Genomic DNA, 13,583 nt, shown 5'->3' on the forward strand with positions numbered 1-13,583 from the left:
GAGAGAGAGAGAGAGAGAGAGAGAGAGAGAGAGAGAGAGAGAGAGAGGAAGAAAGTAAGTGTCCATGCTTGCTAGTAAGTTCTATGTGCCAATGAGGAATTGGGAAGCGTCTCCTGAACATGAGCAGTTACTTTAGTATGATTGTGTGGGGGAGGGGAACTTCCATGAGTCTCCAAGAGTGAGTGTGTTGTAACCCCCAAGAACTCGGTCCTAGGGACACTCAAGGCCAACACCAAGCTCCCACCCCAGGATGTACTCATTTTTACCTCCCTGTACCAGACATGAGCCACCAAGAATCCCACACTGGTTTGTTCTGCACTTTGAGGATGGTGTGCCGGAGGAAGTAGAGCACAGCCAGGCGCTTCCCAGAGCAGGGCAGTGGCCCACAACATTGAGGAATCTGGAAGGGTTGGGGCTGGGCAGTCTGATTGACTCAACAGCCATCTGCTGTGGAGACTCAGCAGCGGGGATTCAGTTGGAGACAGAGCTCACTAATGAACAGGAAGATGAGCGGTGAGGAGGAAGGATAACTATCCTGATTGGTCCAGCAGGGGCAGCATCTGAACCTAGCATTCCGGTTTGTATACAGTCCTGCTACCGGCCGTGTCCTTGAGGACCTGATTTGTCCTAGGTTGCAGATAAGGTTCTCTGAAGGCACCACACCCATGTGCCTAATGCCCTGGCAAATGTGTGTCAGCATCTCATTCTGTCCATCACTTTAATCCCTAGAATTAAAGAACAGCCACTCCAGGGCTGCTGGGCTTTCCTGCCAGGTCCTATGGGACCTGAGTTTGCAAAGCCCGGCAGAATGTGTACAGTTCATTCTTTCTACCCACCCAAATCAGAGCCAAGTCCATGTTGCTACCTGAGGAAGGGAGGGGACACCTGGTCTCTTCCATAGGGACATCATATCTCCAGAGAGACCCTGCCTCTGCCTGCCTTCTGCCCCCATGTCTTCTACCCACCCCCCCCTCCTCTTCTGCTGTGGTTGGATGGCCTGGCTCCTTCTGTCACCGAAGGCAAATCCAAGTGTTCATATGGAAGGATGAGTAATACTTGTAACTGGGTAATCGCTGAGGAACTTCTGCTGCGATGAGTTTTCTTCCTCCAGAATCTTCATCTTCAAACACGAACAGTAATTATATGTTGTAAGTGTTTTTAAGACAACTTCCTTTTGAATTGAGATTGTAGAGTTGAATGCTCTGAAAGCTCTTTCCCACCCTTTGTATGGAACAGAGCAGACAGCTTACAGGTTCTGCAATCATAGAGGAAACCTGACAGCTCTGTAGGAAAAAAAAAAAAAAAACAGAAAGGCAATTCCATCCAACATCCAGTCAAGGCAAAGAGGCCTCTGGGTGGGTGAGGACCACTCGGTGCACTCCATCAGAGCAAAACCAAACATTTAGGGACCAGAAGGCACTGCGGCAAGACAGAGCCACAGGCTAAACTCCATCAGGATTGGAGTATAAAAGGCAGGTTGCTAGCTCCTCATAGTATGAAGGGAAGAGTTAAAGAGAGACCTTTGTAGCCACAGCAGTGACAAAAGGGACATCTAAAGGAAAATTGATTCATAAAAAAGGCTATGTGATTTCTCTGGTTCAAGTTTAAAAAACAAAACAACAAACAAACAAACAAACAAAGATGGAAGTTGTCTCAGAAGCCAGGCAAACCATGTGAAGCTGGACTTGTATCTGAAATTCAAAGCTATTAGGCAACCTCGAGCAGAAGGTTGCTGGGAGTGGTGATGTCCCTGAGGTATAAGGGGAAAAATGGAGCACCATTAGTTAGAGATATCTCCATGACTCTGCCCCAGGACGCTTGGCTAGGTCAGGAGTCATGGTGAACACCATTATGTTTAGAAGCCAGGAATGAAAAGAGGTGTCAGTAGGATGGAAGCCAGCTTGGTACGTTCAGCCCTGTCCTGCCCTACATGGTATCCAGGATGGGGTCCCAAATCAGAAACAATATGAGTCCTACAGGGAAAAGGTGGAGTCTCACACTGTTGGGAGCAGAAAGGATCCTATTCTGAGACAGCGAGTCCTGGCCGCTCTCTTGTCTCTGGCGGGATGCCACAGGCTTCTGCTCATTTCCCTGTCAACATGTTAAGAGTCCAGCTCTGGCTTTCTTTAGTGTCACCCCTGGCTTGAGGATAGCAGATGTGATAACTATCCATGGATATCAGCAATTCTGTGAGGAATGCAGCTGTCACTTATATGGAAAAAAAAAAAAACAAAGAGGAACCATGGGCAGTGAAGGTCGCTAAGCCCCAAAAGGAGTGGCCCTGACCCTCTCAAGGACAACAGATTGGATGTAAACTTCTCCCAGGCATGTGTGATCTGATTCCTGGTGTGGGCCTGTTGTGGGCAGCTTCTCCTTTGGTTTACTGGGATCTAAATCTGCAGTGAATACATTCTGACAGCCCTGGGCTTTTTGGATGGATTCGATAACACAGACATAAAGCAAAGACCAAGTTGGATACAGAATGTTCCGGAGGGAACTGCGTATTCCAGCGCCAGTCTCTCTCAGCGCTGCTGGAGATTAATGGCACATTATCAGAAGTATCGCTGCTGACAGTATCATCTCCCTGGGGTAGAGCACTTATGAAAACAGAGAGAGCTTGCCTGAAAGGAGGCCATTGGGAGGGAACACAGTTTGTTGGTGGTAATTAAACATTACTTATGTGTACCATGGTGACTTTGGGTCCCCACAATGGTAGCTTCAACCCAAGGTGTCTCGGGACACTTGAAAATCCAGTTAAAGGTAAGAAAAAAAGCCTGAGCTCCCACCTGTTGGCCTCATGACCTTGTGAAAGTGACGTCATAGAGTGAATAAGGGACAGCATAGATGTTCCTCCACCCACAGGGGCTACAGATGGGCTCATTATAAACTGACAGTTGAAAGTCTATTTAGAACACCAAGCAGCGATGGCGGAACAGCTCAGCCCCACCCACCTCAGTGTGCTCAGAAACCAGCACCAGCCATAGTGGGGAAAATTCATCTAACACAAAGGTGGTTTTATCAGAAAATGTTGATGACACCAGCTAATTTCCTGGGTACTGTGCAGAAAATGAAGAATGGTTGTAAGGGTCACTCTGAACAGTTAACTAACACTCAACGCAGTCTCCACCAAGAGCTTGTGGTGTTCAGGCCACTGAAGATTTAAAATGTCCGAAGTCAACCCTGACCACTGGGGCTAGAATCCTGCCTGTCCTACGAGGCAGGGTGGCTGGTTTTGACTGTCAACTGGTTGGCTTAGGAAGCACTCCAGTGTGTGTCTGTAAGAGAGACAATTAGATCACAAAGGTGCTGAACTAGTCAATGGATTAATTCCTGATGGATTTACAATAGGATGACATTATTGGAAGGTGGCAACATGTAGAAAGTTGGGACTGAGCTGAAAGAAGTATCACTGGGGGACTGTCCTTGGGAGCCATATCTGTCCTTGTCCCTTTCTGTATTTTTCTGTTTCCTGGCTACCATGTGAGCTATTCTGCTCATATGCATACACACACAGAGCGTCACACACATACATAAACACATGTGCATACACACACAGTCTCTCTCTCTCTCTCTCTCTCTCTCTCTCTCTCTCTCTCTCTCTCTCTCTCTCTCTCACGCACACACACATGCACATGCACACACACTAAAAGCCTTCGGCTGCTGCTCAGGTTTCCAGGCCAGTGTCTAACACAGACTATTGGAATAGTCTGTGGTTTGTTCCCAAGGCCACATTCCCTGTGATTTTGGGAGCAGGGCTGGAATAGAGCTGGCTCCATCCACGCCTCAGTGGACTGACAGTGCCCTGTCCAGAGTTTACCGGAATTCCTCTAAGCACTCTTTCTCCTGGTTTCAAACAACACTTGAAGTGGGACTGAGAAGATGGCTGTCAGTGTGGTGCCTGCTGTCCAAGTGTGAGGACCCAATGTAACAACCCCAGAATAAGCAAAAGAGCCAGGAGATGCCAGATCCCTGGAATTCACTGAGGCTAGTCTAGTCAAATTGATGAGCTTCTGATTCAGTGAGAGAACCTGTCTCAAACAGAGGTGGGGGGAAGGGGAGAGGGGGAGAGAGGGGGGAGGGCAGGGGAGAGGGAGAGAGAGGGAGAGAGGGGGAGGGAGAGAGGGAGAAGTAGAGGGAGAGGAGAGGGAGAGGCTGGTCTAAGCATGGGCTTTTGAAATCTCAAAGCCAGCTCCCAATGACACATGTCCTCCAATAAGGCCACACTTCCCAGTCCTTCTCAAACAGTTCCACTTACTGGGGAAACAAGCTTTCAACCATGGGAGACTACAGGGTCATTCTCATTCAAACCACCACACATTCACATACCATACACATACATACCTTACATATCCATCACACACACACACACACACACACACACACACACACACACACACACCACCAAACACCAAACACATCACAAACACCAAAACCCCAAGGGAAAAAGTAATGCATAGACGAAGGTTTTGAGCTTAACCACACTGAACAGAAAGCTAATCACAAAGCATGTTAGAAGATTCTCTCTTTGTAAAGCCCCAAGGAGCAGCATAAAAGCAATGTTAAGTTCTAACGCTTATCCACACAGAAAAAGTCAACACTGGAGGGTTAATGAAGAAGAGAAATAAGAAGCTGGGCCTGAAAGAGACACGGCCACAGATCCAGCAGGGACCAACACACTGTGAAGAAACGCAATGATGACTCTCTGCTCCTAGAGAGAAAAGGAGAAAGAAAGAGACATCTCAAAACAAAAACACACAGCCTGAAAATTGATTGCAGAAGCAGGAACCCAGAGGGTGTGGTGAGACGCATTAGCTGAGGCAAGAGGATCACTCAAGCCCAGGAGTTCAAGACCGCTGTGGAGCACCGTCCCCATGCACTTCAGAAAAGAACAAAGAAATAGGAACCCTGAATGAATCTACAACCATGGGAAAAAATGGAAGCAATAATTAAATATCTACTTTCTCTCTAAAACCATCAAATGATTTTATTGAGAGTTCTACCAAATAGTGAAGGATTAGAACAAATCAACTTTGTATGAACCCCAAATTGCCTTCAGGCAGGGAGAGATGACAGTGGGCTTGCACAGATGGGGGAGGGGCATTGTCTGGATGGTGACTTATCCTTTATTTCCGTGTGTCTGTGGGTGCCCGAGAATGTGAGAGCACAGATGTATGCAGGAGACTATGTACGGGGTAGGAGTCAGGGGCGTTGAGGCTGCAACAAGGATGCACCCTATAGAGTTTAGCCAGGACATGCCTGGGGACTCACCCTCCGACACTCAGCACAGACTGATGCTCCACTCAAAACAGCCTAACATAGACAGTGGTTTGTAAAATATCTGAACATAGACCCAGGAGCTCAGGAAAGACCCTGGGAGAAAGGTATCCTGGAACATGAGGGGTCCAGGCTGAGGCACCAGCATCCTTGATAGACTGGAGTGACAGTTGTGTTGTGAGGGCTACCAAAGGAAGGAGGATGGGGAGGGTGGGGAGGATGGAGAGGATGGGGAGGATGGAGAGGATGGGGAGGTTGGGGAGGAAATGAGGCAAGTAAGCCATGTCAGAGCAGGGAAGAACCAGAAACAAGTGTTCCCTTTGCACTAAAGAGTCCTGCTCCTTGTCTGCTAAAGATAGCCCAATGGCTTCCAGACTCCGTTCATGCGGAACCCACTGCTAGCCCTGCTTCCCAGGAGATACATGGGGACTGCCACAGGCATTTCTGTTGCTCACTATAGAAGTGCTTCTCAAACCAAGTGGGAGTCAAGGCTGGTCCACATTTGTCATTACCAGGGTGGATACAAACAACATCCAACACGAAGTGTCACAGTGCCAACGGCTAGAACACACTCAGTCTCATCAAGTGAATAACCTTGAAAATAGCTATGCCAGGCATGATTGATCCCAGGGCAGGTTCGGATGTCAGAGGACTCATCACGCCAAGCTGGAGGACCCCAAAGGGGAGGCTCTGACCATAACTTTGGTCTAAGCTTAAGTTTCACCATTTAGGATTTAAAGACTTTTTCCTGCCAAGATGTTGTTAGAGCATACCCAGATAAATAAAGTTCTCTCTCTCTCTCTCTCTCTCTCTCTCTCTCTCTCTGTCTCTGTCTCTCTCTCTGTGTGTGTGTGTGTGTGTGCATGCATGCAGTTGTGTGTGAGTGTATGTGGAGGCCAGAGGTCAACCTCTGGTGTCATTTTTGTGTGTGTGTGTTTTTAAAAAATATTTATTTTTTTATGTATCTGAGTACACTGTAGCTGTACAAACACTCCGGTGCCATTTTTCAGGTACTGTTTCCTTTGTTTCTTGAGGCAAGGTATTTCACTTGGCCTGGAAAGAACAAGCAGGCTGTGCTAGCTGACCAGTGAGCCCCAGAGGTCTGCTTGTCTCTGACTTCACAGCTCTGGGATTATAAGAATGCGCCATTATGGTTGGCTTTTTATATGGTTCTGGGTGATTGAAATCAGGTCTTTATGCTTGTGTGGCTAGCACTCTAGTGACCGGACTATCTTCCTCGAAGTCTCATACAAAGCTTTTGATGGGTGGTTCCCCATCTGTGTGGCTCTGGTATTATCATAAATCTGGCTCAAGGAGAATGGGTAACGCCTGTAGATTCTCAGGGAGACATTCCCAGCTCTTCCGTTGGGCTTGTCAGTTTTTACAGGCAGAGAGAAGCTCTGAGGGGATGGGTTCTCACAGGTATGCAGGCCATGTGTGACCTCAACAAGATTCATTTTCCCTTAATCAACTCCTGAATGACTGCAGCTAATAAATGTTTAAAATTAAAACGTGTCTGACCATGACAACCAGGAGGCATTGCTTAACGCTTGCCTGGCTATTGTTCAAACTTCCTGTTCTACCAAGGAAAGCATCGTATGAACTCAGGTAACCATCACTTATGGATTGAGAAAGGAGCTAAAACAAGACATTTTTATTTGTTTGTTTCTTTATTGTCATTGTTTGAGACAGGGTCTCACTATGTTGGAGACTCACTAGTCCAGGCTACGCTTGGACTTGAAACTATCTTCTTGCTTCAGCCCCTCAGGTGCTGATGTTATAGGCATGTGACACTGTACTTGACTTTAAAGTAAATAGTTTTAAGTAAAATGTGACACAGGAGATGTCTGCTATAAAATCATGAGGTGGACCTGTAATTTCCTTCTGATTGTTAAGCTCATATGTGAGTTCAGTCATTTTATTTTGAAATGGGTTTGTTTTCTGTGTCAAAGGGACACAATTACCAAGCATTAATTATCAGACACACACAAGAGTGTGTAATGAGCCAGACTGAAAACTTACTAATTAGATTCATTTTTTTTAGCCATGGTGTTGACAGAGAAATTGACAAGTGCTTTTCACTTGTGATTTATGAGTCATAATCTCCAAATCTATAGATGTGGGGGAACCTGGTGACTAATGGCCCTGATGCACAAGGTGCACACGGTACAAACAAGGCTACCATCATTGCCCTGGAGACTTTAAAAACTGTACTTCTTGTGTTGAGATCCGCACAGACTTACAGCATCAGTATAACACAGAGAGATCCTGCTGTTCCTCATCTCAGTCCTATGGCAGACACCTCCTGAAAACCACTCTCTGTAGCAGGACACAACAGGGCACAGCTTGACTGACACAGAGCAACCGGCTTACCTGCATGTGTTTCCCCTCCCCCCAGCCATATCCATATCTCCTATCGTATTCACCTTCTACCCCTGATGTCACCAGCCTGCTCTCTACCCCATGGTCAAGCCATTCTGAGATGCTGAGAAAACAGACTCAGGAGACCGATTCTGTTGAGGTCTACTCATGACTCCGTGTGGCTCTCTGGAGACGACATGGTCCTTTTTGTGCAGGGTATCTTTCTCACACTGAGTGGCATGGTGAACTATAGTTTGTTCAGCCATTCATAAGCTGAATGGCGTTTTGCTTATTTCCAGGATTTTGCAATTACGAACAAGACTGCTATAAACATCTCTGCATGTTCCCCCTTCACACACACCCCCGTTCTTGGAAGAATAGAAGTTTTAAATTTGACCAAAGTCCAATTTACCATTTTTCTTAGATTGGCTGACTGTTGCAAGTTTATTTTTGAAAAAGATTGCCAAAGTGTCTTCCACAGTAGCTGGGCCACTTCATATCCCAACAGCACTGTGAGCAAGCTGGGCCCTTGGCTCTACCAGTACTGAAGATCACCCCTGATTTGTGGTGTTGTAGCTGAAGAGCATGCTCAAGGGCTCCTTCTGCTGCTTTGCCTGCTTCACTGCCTCTCATCCGGGTACTCTGACCACCATCGAGCCCATCCGTGGAGAATCCCACTTAATTTCTTGTGTTTCTCGGTTCTAAAATGTTCAGTTAGCTTTCATTTGCGTACAGTCTGTTCCATTGTAGAGCCTCAACTCGCTCACATCCCCACCACACTTCTGGCTCTTCACAGAGGCACCTCCATCACAGTGTCTCTGTCTAGTAATTCTAGTGTCTGGCCGTCTTGACTGTCTAGTTCCTGACTGTCCTTCCTTACTCACTTTGAGATCTTTCCGATTCTTAGTACGGTGGCAGAGTGTTCTGCTGGAATCTGTGTCCCATGTTGTCAGACTCTCCACTATGGCTAAGTCCTGTTGATTCCAGGCTATAAGACATTGGACAGCAGCTAGTGACTGGCAGGTGGGAGGAGCCCAGGTTTCCCCTGTGGCCTCTACCTACACCCAAGGATGGTACTTTATGGCTCAGGGTGGGAGCTTCCCATAGGCACCCATGCCTGGCAGGGTGAGGACCCTGTGATTCTTCTCATGAGAAACCCGATTTCCCAACCCCTGAAATGCATCAGGGAGGGGTGTATCTTCTTGTTCTTTAGTAGGATAGACACCAGGCTTCCTACCCACACTGGCTCCAGCCTGACACAATGTTGGGATGTCCCACCACACAGGTAGAGTTCTCTGGTCCTCTCTCTATCTGTTCACACAACGTACTGAGTTCCTCAGTGTGACTGTCACTGAGACCAACATCTGAGGGAAAGTTTGCTTCTTTTAGACTATTGTGGCCAAACAAATTTGGGTTTTGTTCTGTAACTTACACTTCCTGATTTCTCACTTCCCAAACACAGTACTAACAGTGTGGGTGTTGAAAGAAAAACAACAATTAGAATCTCAATGAAAATCCCCAGCAATGGTAACACAGACAACAAACGGCAGTGAAGGGACTCAGGTTAGACATCATGACATCTTTAACGACTGACTTGAAGAACATTGAGATTCACAGCAAGGAAATTATAAAACGTTCTTCCTTCATAGCCAGAGTTTAGGGAAATCATGCTCTATTCTGCCCTGCATGTCTGGGGGCTGTGCTAATGGAGGCATTAAAGCAGGCAGCACAGAGCGCCCCACCAGAGCACCTTTGCAACAGCCTGAAGATTTGAAAGTATGGGCGGTGTGGAACAAGGCTTCAGGGAAGATGCTATCCTCATCCTCTCTTGAATGGTCCCACACTGTGTGCAGAAGAGGACCCTACAGTTCATGAATGGAGGACCAGGGATGAGTGGGAAGAGCAGGGTCCAGGCTTAGCCATGTCATGTGTCTTCACCTGTCATGTCCATTTCTCTTGCCCACATATGGAGCACCTGAAAACACTCAGGAAGAGCACACAGAACAAAATTCAGAGAGACTGGCAAGATGGGGAAGAAAGGGGGAGATGCTGAAGGAGAGGTGGTTAAAGTGAGGGGGGCAGATAAAGAGTGGGTGAGAAGAGAGGTTACAAGGGGAAAGAGGGAGAAAGAAGGGAGGGAGAAGGGAGGTTGGGCAGGGAAGATGAGAAAGGGAGGACGAGTAGATGAGGGTAAGGGGGGAGGTGTGGAGAGGAGGGAAGTGTGAGGAGAAGCAGAAGGGAAGCGGAGGGAGGGAGGGAGGGAGGGAGGGAGGGAGGGAGGGAGGGAGGGAGAGAGGGAGGGAATGGGAGAAGCCAGGTGAGGAGAGCCTAGTACTGAGCAGAGTGTGGCGCGCAGGAAGAGATTCAGGAAGCAGATTTAAATGGGCTTGCTTGAGAAGAGCAAGTGGACATCTTCCCAGCCAGCAGTGGATAAGGCGTCTTGCTCAGTGCCTCCCTAACCTTCTTCCCTGATGTGAAACTGCTACTCTTCCAGCAGCAGCCAGAGGTGACCCTAGGACCCGTATCCCTGTAGGGGGAAGATGGAAGCTTCCAGCTCCAGACTTCAAGAAGCAGCATCTGACTCTCACAAGTTAATCACCTGCCTCCCACAAGGCAGGCAGGTAAGAGTGAAGCAGGTTGAGGAGGCTTCGAGATCTCTGAAGGACCATGGTACCCTCCTACACACACCTCTAATGTAGGCTTTTAATCTATGAAGCAGTGTCATCTCCAAAAACAGCTCCCTCATGCTAGCTTCCCCAGCCCATAACCAGGCAGAACGTTCCCAGAACACCACGGGGGATCCACAGCTGATTCTTCATCCTTAGCTTCCTCTTCCCCCACGTTATATCTTCTGCCTGATTGTAATGTGATCTGCCATCTAATGTTGCCTTGGGGCTGTACACACCACGGACTCCTTCCAAGCAATAAGCCCCTACTCAACAGTCACACTCCTGACCCTGGATCTCAGTTTCCAAGTGGAGGCTCACCCTAGATACCCCTTTTCATCTGGTGCCATCTCATGAGATCTCTATCAATGCCTCTCAAACCCCTGAAACAATATGACAAATTCTGTGTTTAGTATAGGGCCACTCAGCCCTTGGAGAAGTCAGGAAACGGCCCATTCCTCACAGCAGTTAGGTAGCCACTCACTGTCTTGGATTCCCCCTACTTCGGGCTTTGGGATCCCACAGAGTTATTTGGTGCTGCACTGGCTTCTGGTTAAGAGCCATTTCAGAGACATTTATACCCATCCTGACAGCATTTAACTGAATCACTGTGGTTTGTGCTTTTACCCAACAAACTGTGCAAATGAGTCTCTCCGTGCAGAGTTCTGACAAGACAAATGAAAACGTAACAGCTTTTTAGAACTGGCTCCTCTTCTTTAGCGTTCTGTCCTCCATTAACAAATTAGATATTCGTCGGGAACATCGAACCAGAGAAGGCAAGAACCATCTCCCAAAGCTCAGACCCAAAGCCCTGTCTTCCCCATCCTTCTTTTTTCAAGAAAAGCAGACATTTCTGTGCCCCTGTTCTGGATCTCACCCACCCACAGCGAGAGAAATTACTTCTTTCAGCCTCTCTCACCAGCTCCCCTGCCACACCCTGCTTCTCTTCCAGGCTCTTCCTTCTCCACATAGAAACAGGGCCTCCACCCACCATTATTACAGTGGCTTCCCACGCCAGGCTCACCGGACTCGTGGGCCGTGCATCTAAGAGTCCCAACCAAACACAATACCCTTCCAGAACCCTCTCTGCTTCGTTCTCTGTTCATTCCATGTGTTCTGCTCCTCCATGCCCTTCTTTTTGAAGGTTGACCTTCATCCCTGGGATCCCACACACTCACAGGCCCTACCTTGCTGCTCCTTGAATGGTCGGCTGGTCCTCTGTTGAGCTTGGTTGGCTCCCTGACTTAGAAAAATATTCTCTGTTCAGCCCAACTGCTGTGGCCACAACAGGATAAAAAGGAAACAGGATGTTCGTTCTCGGCTGTTTCCAAGACTTTTCACTTCTGTGGAAGGATGCAATTTGCTCTCTCAGTACAACCTGGTTTTCCAGAAAACTCCATAGCAAAGCAGACCCTGACATCGTTCCCCTAGCACCAGGAGTTTTTATTAAGTTGCTGTGGCAGTGACACCCTTCATGTGACTAGGTTGGAGTTCATCAGGATCACCAGCCACAGTCTCTTCTGCCTTTCATAAGCCACCTCGAACAACCTCCCCCCATGGAGCAACAGATTATGTGGCAGTGGGGTTGAAGTGGGTGTCAATATAAGGCAAGACCTGGAACCTCATGATTCTGTTTCAGCTACAGTTAGCTATACCACTCTGAACATGCCTGATTTCATCTATTTCAGAAATATAAAATTATCCTACCCTAACACACTAATAACCACAAAAATTGACCAAACACAAAGATGCTCTGAGTGGTTCTGATATGAAATGTTCCCCTAAACTCATATACTGAATGCTTTGTCCCCAATGCTCAATGTCCTCACTGTACACATGGGTACATAGACACACACATGCACACATGTATGCACATGGACCCAAAGACTCATACATGCACAGGTCTGAATGTGCAGACCCAAGAACCTACACAGAAATAACGATATACAAGACACACACACACACACACACACACGTCCACACAGACTCATCCAGACATGCACACAGAGACAGATATACACATGGGTATATATGCACACACAGATATGTACACAGACAGATGGAAAGTGTGCATTCATATGCATGTGCAAACAAATGCACTTCCATGTCTACTTAGGCATCTCTGCATGCCTATATGCCTACAGATTTTAAGAATATTGTGTTCTAAAATAGCTGTAACTGCTAATTCAGTTCCAGCACATAGGAAGAGGAGTATAATTAGTGTATTTGTATGCAAATGTACTGTTAAGACCATTTTCCCTCCTCAGAAGTGGTTATTTACATCAGCATTTTTGCTGTGGAGCCCAGGGAAGAGGGACTGAGGTCCAGCCCACGGAGCTATCCAGGAGCTGCAGGCAGTTGGAGATAACACTGTATCTCTCCTCCTACCCTGCTGATTTTGAGAGTCCTTCTTCTCTGAACCTTAAATACCATTCCTCCTTTCATGAGCAAAAGTCCCAAGAGTCCTGGGCCCTCCCAAGGCTTCACATCTGAGAGTCATAGTTGCCAGCTACCAAGTTCTGACCTCCTGTTCTACTAAGGGTTGGACTGAAACCTTCTCTAGGCTAAGGCAACTTTCTACCTGGGAATTATTCAACCTGGATGACAAACAGTAAGCAGACAGTCTAGAGGTCGAGATGCTATCAGTGATGGGGAAACTGAGGATCTGATTTGGAATTCTCCTGGCTGCTTAGGGAAAGGCCCCCGTTCCTAACTGTTCATGGGTTGAAGAGTGTGTCACTATGATACCTTGTCCTATACCAGAAAGGTACTCAGGTGTGTGGGCAAGGCTTGCAGAGGGGAGACTGGGAGCAAGTGTGGCCCACACTATGATTCAAGGTGGATGTACTCCAAAGATCAGGGGTCAAACAGATCTGCTGAGGATTTAGTGAATATAGACCTGAGGGTGACCCTCAGGGGTGGACACAAATCCGCTAAGAGCCATGGATGAATTTAGAACCATTGGGAGCTGGATATAGACACAGATCAACTGAGGATCAAGGGTGAACACAGATCCATTGGGGATCAGGGTAAATGTAGACACACTGAAGGCCAGAAATCAAGACAGATCTACTGAGAGTCAGGGATGGATGCAGACCCACTGAAAGCCTGGAATGAACACAGATCCACTGAGGGCTAGGGATGGGTATAGATCCACTGAGGATCATGGGTAAACACAGATCCACTGAGGGTCAAGGTTGGACACTGATCCACTGAGGATCATGGGTAAACACAGATCCACTGAGGGTCAAGGTTAAACACGGATCCACTGAGGGTCAAGGT

At 47.4% G+C, this 13,583-nt stretch overlaps 1 protein-coding gene across 2 annotated transcripts in view; it reads right to left on the minus strand.

The window, feature by feature from the left end:
- Kcng2 (potassium voltage-gated channel modifier subfamily G member 2) overlaps window positions 1–13,583 on the minus strand; it is a 66,694-nt gene that overhangs the window by 33,115 nt on the left and 19,996 nt on the right. Inside the window, exon 2 of one of the 2 annotated variants that reach the window (XM_028768971.1) lies at window positions 11,489–11,644. The exons of the other annotated variant lie outside the window; for it this stretch is intronic. The gene's annotated coding sequence lies outside the window, so the exon portion shown is untranslated. The remainder of the gene's footprint in view (window positions 1–11,488; window positions 11,645–13,583) is intronic. 2 annotated transcript variants of the gene reach the window in all.

The sequence above is a fragment of the Grammomys surdaster genome, unplaced genomic scaffold (assembly GCF_004785775.1).
Source record: "Grammomys surdaster isolate TR1022 unplaced genomic scaffold, NIH_TR_1.0 189, whole genome shotgun sequence".
Taxonomy (NCBI): domain Eukaryota; kingdom Metazoa; phylum Chordata; class Mammalia; order Rodentia; family Muridae; genus Grammomys; species Grammomys surdaster.